This window comes from Asparagus officinalis, chromosome 6, assembly GCF_001876935.1.
Source record: "Asparagus officinalis chromosome 6, Aspof.V1, whole genome shotgun sequence".
NCBI lineage: Eukaryota > Viridiplantae > Streptophyta > Magnoliopsida > Asparagales > Asparagaceae > Asparagus > Asparagus officinalis.
In genome coordinates, this window is record NC_033799.1 from 76,276,737 (window position 1) to 76,295,083 (window position 18,347).

The following is an 18,347-nucleotide window of genomic DNA, read 5'->3' on the forward strand; positions in this document are numbered from 1 at the left end:
ACAGGAGAGGCAAACAGCCTCAACCACTGATGAATGGCGACTCCTCCAAGCCGCCAACGAACGAATGAGTCCGTGTCAAACAGAACCGTTCGACACTTGAGGAGCGCATTCGCAACCGCCGCGCACTATCAGCGCAAGCACGGGCTCAAATCCAGGAAGCCCGTAGAAGGCTACAGAAGGAAGTGGCAAAGAAGCCACCACCAACCCGCCAAGTCTGGAGGCCGAAGTCTGAAGCGGCGATTCAGACTAAGGCACAATCAGTGCAGCCTTCGAAGCAGGTTCAACCTCCGGCGAGCCGACCAAAGTCGCTGGTAATTCCCATAACTTCTCCGGGAGATGCAGCGGAATCATCCCGAAGGAGAAAGTCAGTCTTGGAGCACCTCGGTCTAAATCCCGACGAGAGAGGCAAAGCTCCAGTCCAAGAACGTTTGGGCCCTATGAAGAAGCCCAGAACGACTCAACATGCTGGGGGTCGCCGTCACCTCCAACATGACAAAGAAATCAGGGTAGCTGCAAATGCTAATTTGCACATCGAAGTCCAGGAGCCCGCTGAGAACTCACGCCCAAAAAGGCATGTTTCGAGGCGCGTGACTCTTGAAGGCCCAAAGAAGGCAGTTCACCCTGGAAGGAAACATTATTATCTGATGACGATAATGTTATACCTGAGAAGTCGTGCCAACACACGATAGGTCAAGCAGACGAATTGTACTATCGTGTTCGGGGTACGAATAAAACCAGGAAGAAGAGTCCCCGAGGACTGGAAACTCAATGCCCATGTTCCAAACTCATTCGGGCAGTATTGTCTGAGTGCAACTGCATCAAGGCGGTCCCTAAAAGAGTTTCAGTTTTCAAAAGGCTCAGTGCCGAAATGCCAGAACCAAGACCTAGGCGTTTTCAACGAAGAAGAAGAATAGTCGAAGATGGAGAATTTCTGAGGGTCACCACCAATATGACCAGCAAGGGGACATCGGCACGAGATAATCTCGAGTCGATTCTGAAAGCATCCCGGCCTATAACCCGTCTTTAGTCCGGAACCATCAAGCGAGCAACCTATGGTAGGGTTCGGACAAGACTCCATTCAGAAGATGAAGAATCTGATGCCGGCTCCACGGTTGCATCAGATAATACGGTATCCAGCGAGGGACAACCCCGCGAGGCACTTATGATAAGTGCGGAACAAGTGGCCAAGATGCTTGAAGAGGCCATGGCTAAACAACAGGAGACCTTCAGGTTCGAAATGCAGATGGCCAAGCAGAACATGAGAGAAATTGGACGAACCAGCAAGGGGAGCCAAGTCGTCGTAACCAGGTTAATCTGGAAGATGAGGACACGAATGCAAACGAGACTCATAATGCCAATAATCCTCCCGTCAATGCAGGGGGTGGTAATGAGAATGCTAGTGAAAACACAGGTGAAAATTTGAAGATCAAAAACCTCGAGAGCAAAATCAATACATTGATTTCCGCTCAAGAGATGAAGAAAACAGGCATTCATTGTCCATACCCAAGAGAATGGGAATCAATCCCATATCCGGCGAAGTTCAATCTAATTAACTTCACGCCGTTTAATGGGATGGATTCACCTACTCAGCATTTGATTTACTTCAAATCGCACCTGGTGGTTATCTCTGGTAATGAGCCTCTCATGGTACGATCCTTCGTTGGCACTCTTCGTGGAGCCGCCTTCGACTGGTATCGCCGCCTCAAGCCAGGAAGCATGAACAGCTGGGATGACATGGAAACTAAGTTCCTCACCAACTTTTTCGATGACGACACTGAGATATCCATCGGGTCGTTACTTGACGAGAAACAGAAAGATGGGGAATTGGTTGACACCTTCGTCAAGAGGTTCCGAAACAAGGCGATGAACTACCGGGACCCGATCACTGAGGAGTTTATTCTCCAGACTTGCCACAACAACCTCGCGCTGGACGTGTTGGAAGCAATGGGGACAGCACCGTCCAAAACCTGAAAGGATTTGAAGGTCCGAGGAGAGCAAGCCGAGCGGTTCCTCAGAAGGAAGAAGGCGGAAAGAGGCCAACAGGCGAATAATGCTCCGCAACAGAATTTTGTCCCACGAGGGAAAGGTAAGGCACATGCTAATGCAGTTGATGCTAATCAAACTTTCTAATTGCAACCCCAGCAACATCCGCAGCAACAAGCGCCATAACAATCTCGGGGGCAATGGCACCAACGGCCTCAGAAGCAGAAATCTTCGGAGCCGAGGTTTCCTAAAGTGTATTCCTTCAAAGATGACGAAGTTCCTGACATCTTTAAGTACCTGTTGGAGAATAACAAAATCCAGCTGCCAGCGATCGTGGATCAAGAAGGGGCTAGCAAAGTGACGGATCCGAAGTATTGCGCATACCATAGAGCGGTCCATCACCCTACCAAGTCGTGCTACCACCTCAAGGACAAGATCCAGGCGCTGATTGATGTAGGCGTCATAACCCCGAAGCCGTCCAAGAATGTCGGAGTGAACGCAGTGTCAATCAGTTTTGGATCGGTGCCCACAACATGGTTCAAACCAGAGCGCATCACCAAAGTAGGAATGAAGACAGTGAACGATGACCCACATGGACAGCGCCAAAAAGGACTTGTGCCACACACAGCCCCAAACGGTGAAATCCTCTGGGTTCATCCCGATCTCATTGAAGACGAACAGTGGGTGACTTCCTCGAGAAGAAAGGGTAAAGGCAAGTCCTGCAATGCTACATCCGCAATCTTCGAGGAGGATGGCGATGAAGCTCCTACTTTCCCGCTCTCCGAAGAAGAACAAGAAGTCTTCGCCACTAGAAGCGGAAATGAGTATCACTACAATTATCCACAACCTAGTGAGCAGGTGGTGAATAAACGGGGACCAGCCAAAACTCTCACGGAGATGAGGGTGATTACGAATCCTACACCGGGCGAAGAGGCTCGATGACAGCCGGTGAATAAACCGAAAGAGAAGAATCCCCAGGAGGTTCAGAATCCGAAGCAGTCTCGTTTCAGTCGCCCGATTGGAAGAGACAAACCGGAAAGCTCGAAGACTCCACAAGTCTTCGATATAATGGCTCAACTAGCCAACATTCCGGAAGAGACAAACCGGAAAGCTCGAAAACTCCGCAAATCTTCGATATAATGGCTCAACTAGCCAACATTCCAGCACGGATAACGTTGTATGAGTTGTTGCGATTGTCCAAGGAAACCAGGGAGGCCTTGCAAGAAGCTTTGGCCAATTCAGAGGTGTTTCTGACTCAAATCAAGCCGGTGCCTGAAGAGCCAGAACCGTTGAGTCAACACTGCAATATAGCGACTAAGAATCTTCCCTGCATTACTTTCACCAAAGAGGATATGCAAACGAAGAATTCGAACCACGATCGACCGCTATATTTCATCGGGTACATTGGCTCCAGCAAAGTCAACCGAATCCAAGTGGATCCGGGTTCTGCTGTGAGTATTATGCCGCTTCGCTTGATGCATTTCCTCGACATTCCAGTTAGCAAGTTGGCGTCCACAGGCGTCAGAGGGCAGTTGTAACTGGCAACTTGCCAATAATGAAATAAATAACGATTTAGAGTACTCCCTGTCTCTTGATGATGTGATAAAAGAATTGTATGATAATCCTGATTTGTATATACCGCTTCGATCGTCCTATATAACAAAGGAACGCCTCCAGTATTCTTTCGGAACAACCATGGTTATCCCGAACAAAATAAGAGGTGCAAAAGAAGTGATTTACGGTAAAGGAAAAATCTCTCCATTACCAGATCATTTCTTAAGGGAAGATGAGGAGGATGACAAACCTGGTCGGCATTTATCTAAGTATAGTCTGGAAGCGCGCAAGCTCATGGAAAAGCAGGGGTATGATTTCACACTCGGAGAAGGTCTATACTTCGATCGAGGTCCTCGTACTCCAGCCAAAGCAGCACATGTACCAAAAGGGAAACCCGATGATTATTATAAATATGGACGAGGGTTAGGGTATGAATCTTCTTCAGAAGATGAATGCTGCTGGTTAATCAATAACCAATCATCTAAGCAATACAAAGATGGAAATTCATCAGATGCCTCGGAATGGGATTCCGATACAAGTCTGGGGGAAGCTTTCAAAGCCCTAATGGCGAACATGGCTACAGCTGATCCATCCACAATGGAAGACGATGATCAAATGCCAACATGAGAAGACCCGTGGGTTCATCATCTGAACATACAGTATGGTGATAGGTTCGAACAGAGGGAACCCCCCACTGAAGACAAAATAGTCCAAGTTAACATGGGTGACGAGGCCAACCCAAAGCCTATATTCATCAGCGATAGTCTTCCCCCATATGAGAAGGAGTAATTAATTGCTCTCATCAGGGAATATATTGACGTCTTCGCATGGAACTATGAAGATATGCCCGGGCTCGACCCCAATGTGGCAATGCACCGCCTCGATATCAAGCCGGATGCGAAACCTGTCAAACAACAGTAAAGATGATTTTGTCCGCAGATTATGGAAGCCATTGAGGCAGAGGTTAAAAAGTTGATCGAATCAGGATTTATCCGAGAGGAGCAACATCCAGACTGGTTAGCCAATATTGTTCCAGTCATGAAGAAGAATGGTAAAATCAGGATCTGTATCGACTTCAGACACCTGAACACGGCATGTCCAAAAGATGACTTTCCTCTCCCAATCACAGATGTCATTATCGACAATACATGTGGATTTGAGAGAATGTCTTTTATGGATGGTTTTTCAGGATATAACCAAATCAAGATGCACCCAGATGACGAGAAGCATACAGCGTTCAGAACGCCCCTCGGTGTCTTTTGCTACACCGTAATGCCTTTCGGTCTAAAGAATACAGGCACCACATACCAGCGAGCAATGACTAAGATTTTCCAAGAACATCTCAGGAAAACAGTTGAATGCTACGTTGATGATTTGGTTGTAAAAAGCCGCAACAAAGAAGATCACACCAAGGACTTAAAAACGATGTTCGATCTCATGTGAAGTCATCAATTGAAGATGAACCCCACTAAATCCTTCCTTGGAATGTCTAGCGGAAAATTCCTTGGATTCGTCGTCACCATTAAAGGTATACATATCGATCCTGATAAGGTGAAGGCGATACACGAACTGCAACCTCCTAGAAATCTAAGAGAGCTCAGAGGATTGCAAGGGCGTTTAGCCTACATCCGGCGATTCATTTCGAATCTTTCTGGGAAGTGCCAACCGTTCTCCAAGCTAAACAAAAAAGGGGTATCATTTATCTGGGACGACGCCTACCAAAAAGCATTCGAAGATATCAAAACATATCTGACGAATCCTCCTGTTCTTGTCGCACCAAAATCAGGTAAACCGTTCTTGATTTATCTCAAAGCGATGAACCACTCGATAAGTGCCTTACTAGCACAAGACGATGATAATGGTCATGAACAGGCAGTCTATTACCTAAGTCAGACCTTGATAGACGCTGAGTCTCGATATCCGATGATTGAGAAAGAATGCCTCGCATTGGTATTCGCAATGCAAAAGATGCAACATTACTTGGTTGGACAGACAATTTATGTCATTTCTAACGTTAATCCAGTATGGGTATTTATGACGCAACCGGCCTCTATGAATTGGCGGTTAGCGAAATGGGCCCTTCTCTTGTCCCAATATGATTTGCACTTCAAACAGCAGAAGTCGATCAAAGGACAAGCGATTTGTGATCTTCTGGCGGCAAACCCGACCACAGATATGGCAGAAGTATATGATGACTTGCCGGATGAAACCCACGAGGTTAACACTACGTCGCACCAACAAGTATGGCAATTATATTTCGATGGTACTTCGAGGGCAGTTACTAGGGCAATAACCCCGGGAGGTTCTACAGTTTCCTCCAGAGTTGGAGTTGTCTTAATTTCCCCGGGGAAGCATGTGATGCCTCGGGCTTATTCACTGACTAGTCCGTGTTCCAATAACGTAGCCGAGTACAACGCGCTTCTCATTGGACTCAGTTTCGCCAAGGAGTTGGGGGTCGAATATCTCGAAGCTTTTAGGGATTCTCAATTGATAGTCAACCAAGTCCGTGGAGAGTATGAAGTCAGGAACCAAGACCTGATCCCGTACCACCAGGAGGCCATCAAAATGGCAGATTCTTTTGAAGAATTCTTTATTGAATACATCCCTCGTCTCCAGAACGCTTATGCGGATGCACTGGCAGCACTAGCGGTATCACTTGCACAGCCTCCCGAAACTGAACTATTAGTCACAGTAAGGACGCATCAACTCTGCATACCCATATACAGTATGGATATTGAAGAAGAAGATGAACTCCGATGCCTTTCGAACAAAGAAGCAGAATAAGTTCTTAAGGAAGCACACGAAGGAGAATGTGGTGCGCATCAGCCCGGTCCCAAACTGTATGATCGCATCAGGAGAATTGGATATTTTTGGCCAACAATGGTTCGTGACGCAATCGAATACGCCTGAGAGTATCATGCTTGTCAAATACATGCGAATTATATGCACCAACCACCAGAGCATTTACACACATCAACCACGTCTTGGCCGTTCGAGACATGGGGCATGGACATCGTCGGTCCTATTTTTCCCCCTTCAGTCAAAGGTGATCGATTCATCCTCGTAATCATAGATTACTTTTCAAAGTGGGCTAAAGCGATATCGCTTAGAGAAGTGAAGACGAACAACGTCATCAATTTCATCAAGCATCATGTCATATACAGACACGGCGTGCCCACAGTTCATAAGCAACGCCTTCGTCAGGTTTTGTGACAAGTTCAAAATTCAAGATGTTTCGTCAACAGCTTATTATCCCGCTGCGAATGGATTAGCTGAAGCGTTTAACAAAACGATCATTAAGATCCTGTCCAAGCTCGTGAAGACCAATAAACGAGACTGGGACGATAAACTCGGTGAAGCACTCTGGGCTTATCGCACCACTTTACGCACACCTACAGGGGCCACACCATATTCGTTGGTATATGGATGTGAAGCTGTGCTACCATTGGAGATTCAAATCCCATCCCTTCGGATCGCTCTCGCAACCGAGATGACGACCGAAGAAAAACATCAAAAACATCTCGAAGAACTCGAAAGGTTAGATGAAAAGCGCTTGGAAGCTCAACAACACATTGAGTTTTATCAAGCCAGAATATCTAGGGCTTTTAACAAAAGAGTCCGACAGAGAAGCTTCAAGGAAGGAGATCTGGTCATCGCTGCTCGTTGACCGATAATCCTCAACTCCAAGAAGAAAGGTAAATTTGAACCCAAATGGGAAGGACCGTTTGTGATAGACACAGTCTACTCAAACGGCGCGTATCGCCTAATTACTCAATAGGGCGACAGGCAATTAATGCCAATAAATGGGAAGTTCCTGAAAAAGTATTATCCCTAGTACATTCAGGATAACCCATTTACCGGGAAGTTCCTTGAAGAATATTACACTTAATATTCTAGAGGATAACCCAAAATCATTTTCACCACCAAAATCCCTCACTGATCAATTTCAATTGGCAGTGAGTCCACCAAAAGTGTCTTTCCGGCCATCTTGACTCTTTCCATGAACAAGTGGTCCACTTTCAATTCAGAGTCCCCTTTCGATAAACGAAAGAACTCCCCTCTTTTCCTCTTTGGTTAAGCCTTCTCATGGTTATAACATAAGTTGAAATTTCATTTCGATAAACGAAAAACTCATTTTCAGATTAGATAACCAATCCTATAAAAGGTAAGTTTATCTAAAATTTCTAGATTCTCGGAGTGAAGATCCCACTTCTAGTTTCTTTTGCGCTGGAAATAGAATATAAAATTCTTCCTTTCCAGAATCAGGGAATAGAATATAAAATTCTTCCTTCCTTGTTTTTCGGGTTCGCCTTCACCCTGAAAGAAGACCGGGAAATAGAATATAAAATTCTTCCTTTCCCGTACTGATCTTTTCCAAAATTTATCAATCTAGGATTCATCCTAGGAAGTTTATCCCGAATCCTAAGCAGGGATAAGTCTGCGTCTAACACGCGCTGCCGGTTTAGTCTTTTTCCGCAGAAAAAAGACACTAGAGTTCGATTCTGGGGTATTCTATCCTGAAACTTAAGCAAGGATAAGTCTGTGCTTAACCTGCACTGCTGGTTAGTTCTTAACCTTTAAAAAGAACACCCGTTCACATATTCAACGTTGTGGCAGGTTGTTATTAATAACACTAAAATCCATGTCTTACACGTATGGGGAATTTCATCCTGAATCCTAAGAAAGGATATGCCGACGCCTAATACGCGTCGCCGGTTTAGTCTTTCTCCGTAAAAAAAGACACCAGAGTTCGATTCTGGGGTATTTTATCCCGAAGCCTAAGTAGGGATAAGTCAGCGTTTAATACGCGTTGCTGGGTAGCCTATTCCCATAACAATGGCCAAGTCTACGTATTCGAAGGCGTAGCAACAAGTCCAAGGGAGTTTATTCCGTTAGCACAACGTCACATGCGGAACGGATTTAGACAATCCGCATGCTAGCCCGACTCAAACGGTAATCGGTAAAGGCTTATCAAATCCGTTGAAGGCTAGGGGTTAGCCAAAAATCCTAAAGTCAACACCTAACGCGTGTCGCCGGGTAGCCTGTTCCCGTAATAATGGCGAAGTCTATGTATTCGAAGTCGTAGCATCAAGTCTAAGGGAATTCATTCCTTTAGCACAACGTCACATGCGGAACGGACTTAAAACAATCCGCATGTAAGCCCGATTCAAACGGTAATCGGTAAAAGCATGTCAAATCCGTTGAGGGCTGAGGATTTGCCAAAAATCCTAAGTCAACGTCTGATACACGTTGCTGTTTAGTCTTTTCACAGGAGAAAGACGAAGTCTACGTATTCAATATCGTAGCACTAAAAGGGTTAACTCTTTTAGCACAACGTCACATGCGGAACGGATTTAGACAATCCGCATGCTAGCCTGACTCAAACGGTAGTCGGTAAAGGCTTATCAAACCCGTTGATGGCTGAGAATTTGCCAAAAATTCTATAAATGCGAGTCATTGACGCATCAACTTTATGAGTTGGTCTCGTGACTTGAGCATCCTATGACATTCGAAACCCTAGAGTCAACGCCGGTCAACGCGTAACCCTAGGTCAATGCCAAGGTTAAACGCGTGGCAATGAAAGTCAACGTATGACGTTCGAAACCCTAGGGTCAATGCCGGTCAACGCGTAACCCTAGGTCAACGCCAGTCAAAGCGTTGCGATCAAAAAGTCAATGTACGACGTTCGAAACCCTAGGGTCAACGTCAGTCAACGTGTAACCCTAAGTCAACGCCGATCAACGCGTTGTGATCAAAAAGTCAACGTACGATGTTCGAAACCCTAGGGTCAACGCCGGTCAACGCGTAACCCTAGGTAAACACCGATCAATGCGTTGCAACGAAAGAATCAATACTCCAATAAGGTATACGAGTATAAACTATTCCCTATTTTTGGTTGAGAAGTTTCTGGAGAATATTTTTTCTAAAAATATTCTTAAGGATAACTCAACAACACTACGCCGAACAACGCGTCAACGATCGATGGTCAGTTCTATGTTGAACCAGCAAGCACGAGCTAAAGATCAGAAAATCAGGAATCGACTTCAAGTCCAAAATTCTGACAAAGCACCGAATAGCCTGAAGGATTGAAGGAATCAAAAACAAAAGTCATTCCAAGGTCCCGTTACACCGACTGAAGGTTGGGACAATCATATCCAAAGCATTCCAGACTCTTCTATAAAAGAACGAGGCTGAAATACTTTGGAGGGGGTATCTGTAGGCGTATAAAACTGCTTATAGGTCCCTTAACACAGCTTGGCACAAACCGACGAACCATCGGGGGACATATCTAAACACGAACGTCAGTCCACAACTCCGAAGCCAAGTGACATGCAACGAAGCGGATTAACGAGGCGACGAGGTTAACGAATCGCATGCAAGCAACTGAATGCATCCATTCGCGTGCGGAATCAAGCTAACGGCTCGGTGAGTCAACGAGTCATCCAACTACGGAACAGATTCGAACTCGAACACCGAATCGGTAAGTCAACGAGTCATCCAACTATTGAATGGATTTGAACTCAATCACCGAAATGGATTTACTGCCATATCGGGATCCGGACTGCCATCCGACCTGAATGTGCCTATAAATAGAGGGCTTGAGCTCATTTTCAAGGGTTGGAATTTTTGGAGGCGAAGCTCTGCTGGATTGAAGGCTCAAAACTTAAAAAGATTTAAGCTTTGGAACTTTGAAGACTTGCTCTTTCAGATCCGGTGCTCGGCGATCGTCCACGTCAAATAAGGCAGGAGTTCGAGAGGAATCGGATCTGAGATCTACACAGTAACTCTCCGGATCAAAGCTTGGCCTTTGATCCCGAGAAGGCGATTATTTCCTTGGTGAATTAATCCCCCCGGTTATTATTTCCTTTGCGAAATAATACTCGTCTTACCGTGTAGATCTGACCGGATCTAGATCACGCGGTGGTCCACGGATTAACCCCGGCGCAGGCAAAGAACCCACAAAAGCGAGTGACCGCAAAACAGGAGCTCGTGATTCGTTCGACAAATAAGGAAAGTTGTAATTTTCATTTTCTTTTGATTTTATTGTAACCGGATCTTATAAAAAGACCGGATCTTTGTAACCGATAAACTGTTAACAAAGTAATCAATGACTTCAATGAAGAAAACAATTTTTCCTGCGAACATTTCCTAACTCATCTCTCTTATCTTGTTTTAGCATTTTATTTTGTGGTATATTGCATTGTCTCATTTTTAATTGCATATCTATTGCCTTATAACCCTATTCATCCCTCCTCTAGGCCTTTTAATTGGTATCAGAGCAAGGTCTCTATTGTTTATTATGCTTAAACCCCTTAGAAAAAAGATCTAAATGGAGGCTTCAATGAATGTGCATATGCTAGAAGGACAATCCACCACTAAGCCACCCCTTTTCCCCGATAGCAACTTTGCTTATTGGAAAGCTAGGATGAGGATTTATCTTTGATGCATTGACATTGATATCCTAGACATCATAGAGAAGAAATATGTTGAGATGCCTAGTAGTAGTAGTATGACCGATGGTGAGAGACTCAAAGCAAACCTTAATGTAAAGGCCATGAATACCTTAATTTGTGGACTTACACCCAATGAATACAATAGGGTTTCCACGTGTGCAACCGTACACGAAATTTAGGAAAACTTATGCATCACTCTTGAAGGAACCCCCCAAGTTAAGGAGTCCAAAATTAGTGGCCTCATGCATGATTATGAATTATTTAAAATGCTTCCAAATGAATCTATTGATGCTATATTTTCTCGGTTTACTAACATGATAAATGAATTGCATGGCCTTGATAAGAAATTGACGAACCAAGAGATGAACTACAAGATTCTTCATTCTTTGACGCTGGTATAGGTGCCCAAAGCTACGGCCATTGAGGAAGCTCATGATCTTACAACACTTACTCTTGATGGTCTCATTAGTAAGCTCAAGGTCCATGAGAAGAAGATCAAGGAAAAGGAGGAAGTACCCCCAAAGGCAACCGAGAAACCATCTCAAAACTTAAAGATTATCACGCTCAAAGGAAAGTCACTTCATTATGGGAGAGTGTGTCTCCGTATTTTTTGGGAAGTGATTGAGCTGACAAGTCATGGAGACCTATCAGCCCAAAATCTATATAAGGCTTGTCTGAGGTGGACTGAGATATTGACATATACTCTGAGAATGAGGCTTGAGGCCGGGGTCGAGTCCTCAACTTTGTCGACAGCAGGGAATGTCCCTTAAGTTGTTTCTGAGAATTATCCAGTGAATGGTCGAGTGCCCTAAGTGGGGTCATCCTCGATGATAGGGTTGACTGATCCTACCATTTGTGTCAGCATGAAAGAATGTCGACCTGTCCGAGTGGTCAGAATGTCATCTTGTCCTAACTAAAAACCGACTCTCGAGTCGACATAGAGATGTCAACTTGTCTGGGAGGTCAGGATCTCTCGTGCCGACCAATATCGCCTTTCATGTCAACCCCAGAGTGTCGACTTGATAAGTCAGTGGGGCCGAGGCCTCTATGATTATGCCTTGGGTTTATCCCTGATATGGTACCAAGGTTTTGTAATTAGCCATGATGGTCGAGTTGTACTGGTGGATTCGCCCATATGTCGTGCCTAAGTCTTGCCTTGATAAAGAGCCAAGGACTTGTAATTCGACTGAGGAATCAAATGCCTAGAACTCTTGAGAGTTGACTAGATCTTTCCTTTCCCTATGGCCAAGAGACGACTATTCCCCTCAATATGATGAGTTGTTGATAAGTTTCTCTTTGGCTTAATGCTAAGATTTCTCCTCTTCCCTTAGCCGTTTGAGGCATCAGGTTTGGTTAATTACAACCGTTAAGTTGTAATTGAGTTGGGCCGTGTCGTTAAGTATAACAACTTAGTCCAACGTGAACGGTCATCTTGTGTGACCAAGATAGGATCCGAATAAAAACTCGTCGTTTGGCGGGTTGTTGTTCGAAATAGGGGGTCGATATGGCATATTGCTTGGTAGGCCGATATCGACAAACAACATCATTTGTAGGAATGATAGTGTTAGGGGAATCAAATTGTTTAGGGACGTATGAGTGTGATGATTGATCGGACAACGTTATTTGTAGGAATGATAGTGTCGGCTATCAAAGGTAATAGTTAATGTGGTAGGAATTGTCGCGATCGGAGTGACTTTGTGGACCTACCGCTCATTGAAGAGAGTCGGTAAGTAGATTCTGGTCAAAGGTGTGGTGTTAACATGATAGAGATTGTCACGGTCGGAGTGACTTTGAGGACCTACCATCCTTTTGAAGAGGATTGGTAAGTGGATTTATCAGAGGTAATTGTTAACATGACAGTGGGAGTGGTCTTATCGTCCTATTAGAGAGGATAGACGGGGGAGATTTGGAAGAGATAATCAAAGGTAATAGTTAACTTGATAGTTTTACAAGATCCATCATCCAGTTGAATAGGACTGATGGAGAAATGACTATCAGAGGTGACAGTTAACTTGATAGTTTTGGGGACCCGCCATCTTATTAGAAAGGATTAGCGAGGGAACTTAGCTTTGATCCTAACTGTAGGAAGGTTTGATCAGGTAGGAGATTTGGGATGACCCTAACTGTTCAAAGTTTTAATCGTCCATTTTAAAAGTGGACCTGTCATTCTTGGAAGAAATCGAGAGGAAATTTTGGCTCTGGTCCTAACTGTAGGAAGGTTTGACCAAGTAGGAGATGTAAGAAGCATTTTAACCTCATGCACTAGTTGGATGGTTTTAATCATTCTAGACATGATTAAACAATCACAACAGGAGGTTCTTAATCATTTTTATTATGACTAAGAGTGGATTAATCAGATGGTTAGTTTTTATCTAGAATAATCAGCTTATTCCGGGTTATCCTTAAGAATATCATGTGTAGTAATTTTTAGGAACTTCCCATTAAAGGTAGGGATCAGTTTAGTCTCGTATACCAGTTAGAGGTTGTCGGGTTATCGTTAAGAATATTATGTGTAACATTCTCTAGGAACTTCCCGTCAAAGGTAGGGAACAGTTTAGGCTCGTAGACCAGTTAGAGGTTGGGGAAACAATTTATACTCGTATACCCATTGGAGTATAGGAGAAGCAGTTTATACTTGTATACTTGTCAGAGTAAAAATGATCAGTTTAGCCTCATGTCAGAGGATAGCAAGTCGTTCATTGACTAAAGAATGAGTAAAACGATATTGATTGGAATAATAACACATCGCATGGTAGGTCTCCGTTTTTTATCGGGGTGTTCATCGCATGGTAGAACAAAATTTGACTGTCAGAGGTGATGCTAGTTCATGTGGGCCCGTTGTCCTGATGAAGAGGATCAACTGGGGAATTTGGAGGAGATTAGTTATCAGAGGTGACTATTAACATGATAACTTTTTGTGTGGACCTGTCATTCTATTGAAGGGGATCGATGAGTGAATGGACTATCTGAGGTGACTGTGAACATGATAGTCTTGTGGAGCTGATTGATAACGAGCTTAAAATCGTCATGACTCCATCAGAGAGAAGAATTTGAGGTAGTACTTGGTTTTGTAGAGAAACCGAGACCACTTCCACTCCAGCGAGAATCATGATTCGAAGGGTAAAGACGCTTCAGTTGACCTCGCGGGAGTTGAAGGATGAAATCCTCTACAGACACATTGCCCATTCGAGCAGACCATCTCTACTACGAATGGGTATGAAGTTATCATTGGATGCAGGTCTTCCGACAATTGACGCATACAAGCGTCACCGATCATCTTTGGCGGATAGTAACCAAGTCTTCGCAATCGGTCCCATAGCTTAGGTCTGAGTTGGCAAGCTCGTAGATGCCATCTGGGGCTTCTTTGAGGGCTTCTTTTGTTTCAAAGCACTACCCCTCTGTCTTGAAGAGGGTTTGGATATGGATGCGGTTTCCACCACCAAGGTATCTTGGTCGTCACCTCCTCAAAATTCATAAGGTTTTTCAGCATCCATTCGCCTGAGCATGCTCTCAACTTCTTCTCCTTAGCGGATTAAGTCTTTCCACGAGCGAGCTACGACCACGCCCATATTAGATAGGATGTCGATGGAGAGATTGTTTCGGTACATCTCGATGAGAGTAATCTCGGAAATCTGATCACAGGCACGTAGTGATCAGTTCCTAAATCTCTTGACAAAGTTGCTTACAGACTCTGTCTCCTCTGCTTTGCAGATAGTAGGGTGACCATATATACTCTCATGTCATCATCGAAGAATCTGCCTATGAAGAGCTTTTCCATGTCCTTCCTGCAAGTGATGGACCTAGGCTCTAATCTGCGGAACCATTCAAAAGCAACCCCCTTGAGGGTACCAATAAAAAGTTGAGTCATAATGGGATCGTTTCCCACTATGTGTCTGGTCTACATCTGGAAGTAATAAATATGCTAGGTAGGAAAACTCTTGCCATCAAACTGCAGGAGGTCCAGTGGCTCAAACTTTGCTAGGTAGGAGACCGTATCCTATTTAATTGGATAGGGTTTGACAACCCCCAACTTGTTCATATGCTTCTGGAGCTTTAAGATATCGAGTTGACTTTGGAGCACGTTGAATCTTTTATCTCTTGGATTATGACCCAAAGATGACACTGCTCCAGATGACTCAGATGAGGAATCAGAAGATGTGTGAGGAGAGGTGGGCACCCACTCTTTGTGCTTCGAGGATTTCCATAAAGTCCGCGAAGTCCTCTCTTTCTTCTTCTTCTTTTCGCTCAGAAGCTGCTCCAACATCTCTTTCATAGAGTGGATGGATACTTGTTGTTCATCAAATCTCCTAGATATTTCATCCGAGATGTTGGTCATGTTCACTTCCGTGCTTTCGCTGTGAATAGAGTTTGAAGCCTAAGACGTTTCCACTATCGAGCAATCATCATCGTCACCGTCAGAGACAGATGCTAAATGCATGTAATCAAACGAAAAGGCCACCTCTGTTTGGGTGCGAGCATGTTGGTGAGGTTCGGCCTAGTGAGGCTTGCCTGTTAGGCGAGTTTTGTGAAGTCTTCATGTTTGAGCTTGCAGGAGAGCTTGGGCTGTCAGATTTGCTTGACGCAATCCGCTTGTTTTATGAAGCTCGCCTGAACTGTAGAATTCACCAGATTTGGGTAGTTCACCAAATTTTGGAACTTTGCCAGAAGAGAGGACCCCGCTCGGAGCATTGAGTTCATCGGGATTAGGAGCTTCACGCTCGATCTTTGCCTTTTGGTCACCCTCGACCACCTCGGGGGGAATGGAACCCCCTGTGTTTGCTCGGGCAGATCCTTCAGGTGTGGTTGCCTCGGCCACTTAGGGCTGGACCATACACACGACTCTGTAGCACTTGGTGTTAGATATAGGTGCCCTGCAGGCAATTATTGTATATTGTAACAGGACCTATATGTATATAACATCCTTGTTCGAAATGATAGTATGCTATTTTGGTCAGATTTATCTGATGTTCTAAATATACAGATAATGTCCTTAGAATAAATACTAGACTATCAGACATTTCGGATAGTGATCGTAATGAAGAGATCTGGTTAGTCGGTAACGTATATTCTAAAATATTCCTAGTTGATGAAGTGTTGAGATAGGACATCATCACTTTGGTTTAGACTAGTGTATGCTTTATTTCTCCTTTTAAAGGAGATGATCAATCTCTTAGATCATTGATGTGAGACATCAAGATACAGTATACAGGTGACTCATTAGTGAATGAGTTGACTGAACGACTCGCCGAGAACATCTAGTTGGTAATATACTTAACTGTCAAATAGAAGTTCTCAAGTGATATAGTACATAATAGTCTCTTGACCTGAGGCATGAGTGCAATATCTTATATGTCAGTAAAGATGTATTTAGACTTTTACCTAACCACAGTTCTTATTGAATTGTGCATAATGGTTCTTGTTGGGTACATCCCGAGACATAAGTAGATATTGAGATGCCAAGAAGGGATTCGTCTCTCCCAGTATAGGGGTTGATGTCATAAGATTGTTTGATATAACTATAGCCTGGAAATCCTTGGCCAAGGTGAATAAGATAAACTGAGTGTCAGTTTGATCTTATAGGTTATGAGTTTAATATCAATAAACACTAATCAAGCTATTAGGGTTTGACAGTTTGCCATACCCTAGGCTCAATAGTTTGACATGGTTTGACGAAGAGACCGGACTGTACGGTATTATCATTGAGTGGTCCTGATAAAATTGGATAAGCATCTTGCAGACCTTTATCATAACTTATACCCGGGTGGTCTTCATGTGTAGCTAGCACCTCTGTTGTACTTATGGATATGATCCACTACCGAGTTTTTTAAGTTGGGCCCTAGAGTCACACCAAGCGCGTACTTGAATCCTATGAAATATAATTTATGGAGTAATGCGTATGATTGATACGCATATATGATTTCTTCCGGATACACATAAACGGTTATGTATATCGGTAAAATCAGAATGCTATGTGCTTAGGAAATGAATTCCAGTATTTTTCCCATAAAGTTAACTTTTAGTCAACTAGTTGAATTTTTTGGTCAACAGTTGACTTTTGGTCAACTCTTGATTTATTTGGTCATATAGTGACTAATTAGTTAAAGATTGGAATAATACTATATACCGTATTTATGAAATACTGTATTAGTGATAATAATTTGGTATTCTCATTTATGAAATACACATACCATGTATAATGAGTCATGAGATGAGTCACTTAGTGGTATGGTTTGAGCACATGGTTTATTAGCACATGGTTTTGAAATGTAATGATTCATAAGATGATTCATTGCATGACTCACTTGATTAATCATTAATTTTTAATGATTCATTGCATGACTCATAGGATGAGTCATTCATATTATGAACACATTTCACTCTATAAATATGAGCTCTTTTTCTTATGGAAATGTTAATGAAAAATTGGCTAAGTGTTTTTCTCCATAAGAGAATAAAAGAGAGCTCTCCTCTTACTAATCTTTAGCAATCTTTAAGCAAGAGGAAGTAGTAGAATTTTAAGAACCCCGGGGTGGATATCTTGCCTTGTGTCTTAAGAAGACTCCCATTTTATCAAGCTCACTTGAAGACTTGGAGATCCACTACAAAGAGATTTTCTACTACAAGGAGCAAGAGCTAGGGGTTATTCGATCTTCCATCGAATCATGCTACGAAAGTATGACTTTCTAACTCTTGTATGCTCACTTAATAATAAGGATCATGTTAGATTTAATTAGACGATCCATATGAATATTTCATGCTCTCTACATGCTTAGTATTTTTGTACATACATGTCTTCCGCTGTGTATTATGCATGTAGACATAGCACGATTTCCTTCATGGTATCAGAGCTATGGTTCTATCTAATTGAATATTAACATGTACATCTAACTCATGGAGGACCTTGTTCTTGCTTCTTATTTCTAGTTTACATGAAACTAGTTAATTAATTCAAGTTATTTTATAAAATAATTAATTACAACTAGTGTAGTTGTATGTTAGAAGCTTGTTAGTCTTTTTTTGAGTTTGGATAATCCTTATGCTATCTAGTTTCCAATATGTTGCATAACTAGATAGATGCATATTTCTTAAAATTGATTAAGTTATATGATTTATCATCTTGTATGGATGTTATGTTTATGGATGGTAGTGGACAACTATTCTCTTGTATGTTTTGTATTGATGTAATAAAGTTAGAAATGTAATAATTATTTATGACCTCTTCCCTCCCCGAGCATGGGCTACGCCTACGGGTTTAGGCACTTGCTCACCGATCATGGGCTACGCCTACGGGTATAGGCCCTTGTTCGGGTGTGGGGGGGTATGGTTGCTTAGTTTAGTTATTTCATTTATAGCTTT